This window comes from Geospiza fortis, unplaced genomic scaffold (genome assembly GCF_000277835.1).
Source record: "Geospiza fortis unplaced genomic scaffold, GeoFor_1.0 scaffold41, whole genome shotgun sequence".
Lineage (NCBI taxonomy): Eukaryota > Metazoa > Chordata > Aves > Passeriformes > Thraupidae > Geospiza > Geospiza fortis.
The window spans coordinates 658915-662119 of NW_005054299.1; the positions used below are offsets into that span (position 1 = coordinate 658915).

General features: G+C 37.7%; 1 protein-coding gene across 3 annotated transcripts in view; it reads right to left on the reverse strand.

Moving 5' to 3' along the window:
• The window catches only part of MARK1 (microtubule affinity regulating kinase 1), a 34934-nt gene that overhangs the window by 16418 nt on the left and 15311 nt on the right, over nt 1-3205 (reverse strand). The gene's annotated exons all lie outside the window — the stretch shown is intronic.

Consider the following 3205-nt stretch of genomic DNA (forward strand, 5'->3'; position numbering starts at 1 on the left):
ACACAATCACCCTGCCTAAAATACCAGAAAAAAACACTGAAAAACAAAATCTTTCATTTTGTTCCTTCGCTTCCATGTGCTCTCCTTGGTTAACATCCTAAGATACTAATGCAATACCAGCTCTATCATGATAAAGAGCTCCTTTGAATAATAGCAAAGGAAGTGTTTAGAAACTAAGGTATAATTCAGAAAAGTGCCGATGCTTCCTACAGTCATTAGTTTCAAGATCATGATGCCAACTGGTCATTTTTTCCTATGGATCTTCTCACTGCACTTGACCTAAATATGTTTCCAAGTTTGGCTAGAGGGACAAATGCCTCTTAACTCTATAACACGGAGTTATTTACTTCAAAAATTTCTCCTGCCTTCTTTGGAAAATTTCCTTCTGTTGTGGCCTGGATCTTTTTTGTAGGCCTTCAAGATTGATTGTCCAGAATACCTAAGCATCACAATTTTTCCTTTAAGAGCATATTCATCTTCAAACAGCTAAAATAATTTTTCCTCCTACAGCAACAGGCACGCGTGTCTCTTCAGGGGCAGATGCTAATACTGCTCACTACATGGACACAAGAACAAAACAAATGCCAGCATGTCAAGTTTCCCACAGGCTCCAAATCTGCCTCGCAAACACTAAATTAAGTTATTTCTCACAAAGAGCTGAAGACTCAATTTTCCATTGATATAACAAAATTCTTTGTATGTAGTGCTGCTGTCAAATTACAGACCCCAACAGCTCTACCTTTACAAGAACAATACAGAACTTTATGCCAATTAACATGTTGCTGACAATAACACTTAAAGATTTTTTTCTATCATGGAACTGATTTTTTGGCTTTTGAGGGGATAAAGAGGGAGGGATGGTGAACACATACCGCTATACTGTATTTCTGACATACACAGCATAAGTCTACTTGACAACAAACTTGGGTTATGTATTTGTAGCCTTGCAGGAACAGAAGAGACTCCCCAAAGTGTACTACGCACTCTCTGCAATCATAATTTTGTAAAGATACTGTTAAATAAATCTGAAGTTTCAGCACGATGAAGTGGATGACAGAAACCACTGCTCAAATTCTACCTCGCTTTTCTTTATCCTTCTTGAATTAACCAGCAAGCCTGGAAATCCCCACTAACAGTTTTTCATGTCTCCTCAGTAGGTGGATCTAGAGTTCAATGTAATCTGCTCTCTGTTTCCATCTGCATTTCTGCTGGCTTCTGCCTTTTAAATACATGATCTCAGAGGCACACTGAGTTATTGTGCAACTCTTCAACAGGCTCTTACAATTAAGCATTTTGAAGCAACACAAACAATCCAACTCCAGGATCAATACTACATTTGTGTAAGTTCTGTTGGGTTTTCAGGTCAGCTGATTAAAGAGCAGCAGCCTTGGTGAGGGCATTTAGAAATCTGACCCAAACTGTACTTCTTAAACATCAATCCAAACTAAATTTCAACCAATTAGATATTATCGATGAGTCTTCTCTCAATTTTCAGGAAAACTACCTAATAAAAATCTGGTCTGGGTCAAGCCCTGTCTGTGTCAAAATTATTTTGCTTTATTACACTCTGTAAGCATAAATCTGCTCTGGAGAAATTTCACAGCAACACTATGCAAAAGAATTAATGACTGGGGCAGAGGGAAAGAGGAATTTGTTGAAAACCTGATACTTAAGAAGTATTTTCTGACAGTACATTTTTCCCATCTCCTCCTGGGAAGATTTACTGGTTTATAACAACATTCTCTTGTTTCAAAAATGTTTCTTCTCGGCTAGAACCATGAAAAAGTTGAGAGGAAGCATTTTAATAAAGATTTGCCTGGTCCTTACCAGAGGACAAGTGCTAAACACCTAACCCATATGGTGCTGGTCCTCTGTGGATCTCAGCTTTGATGCTGATGTCACTGACAAACATCCTTTTGGATGGTCTGCCAAAAACATGCATAGGAATTGAGAAGCTGTACAGATGGGACTGAGCAAATAATCAGAAGGCAAAGCACAAAAAAATCCCCCCCCCCACCTAAGATGACATTATTTTTCCACTTGTAGAAACTTCCAAAGCATTGACACTTTCATTTTAAACATGTATTTTTAGAAGTGTTCAGACAGAAATTTCTTTCCAAACCACATACCACACTTTTTAATTCAGCCAATGTGATTTCGGGAATATTCCTTTGATAAAAAAAGGTTGTGATGCCTCTCTCCCCCTCAGGTTAGCATACTGATCAATGTCTGATATCAGTATTTTGGAACTGGCTCAAGGCCTTGGTCACACACATTTACTTTCTCTATTCCACACAATCTGACTGCCTTGTCCTTTCAGCGAGGCTGCTATCCAACGCCTTTCTCCAGGGCCAGGAAGGAATTTTACAAAAACTGGGTAACACTACAATACCTAGAATGAAAGTGAAAATAGATTTGAAGAGAAACTGCTGAAAATCCAGAAGAAAACCCAATAAAAGAAAAAACTATTTCCCTAAAACCTAAATATGACACATGTAAACTGTGATCTCTGAAGTGACTACACTCTTACCATTATCTTCTTTAGACAGCAATCACAGAACATAATGAGCACATATCAGTAAAGCAGACGCCATCATTCACTAGTCTCTTCAGCAGAGATTTTATTCAACTTTGAACTATTTATAAAAAGCCATAAACCAGCATCAGCTCAGAATGAGTTGCATGCAGACAGAGCTCAGTGAGTGCATGCCTCCTTGCACAGGTAGCCTCCATGCCAGGAAGTATAAGTCATGCCACTACAAATAAAAAGCTGCTTAAATGGGATTTATTCTCTGGAACACATCCATTGCTGCACAAGTGTAGAAAGATGAAACAAAAGTCACTAGTGATTAACTCATGCCAATACTATTTAAAAAGTATTCTATTTATCTTCTGCTCTACTTTCATCTCTATGGTAAGTAGATGTTATTTTAAAAAATCCCTCCCTGCAAAAGAATTCATACAATAGAACCAGGCAGCTTTTGGAGTGAACTCTACATCAATTATTTGTTAAATATCAGCTATGCATCAAGTATTATCCAAGACATCAATCTTGAACAAAACAGCCCCTTAAAAAACACTGAAGCTTTTACACAACTTACAAGTTGTGCACAGATCTTTTCTGCATCACATGAAAAGAAAACGTAATTCACTAACAAAAACAATCATAACTCATTAGAATTCCCCAAAACAGATTTTACCCAAG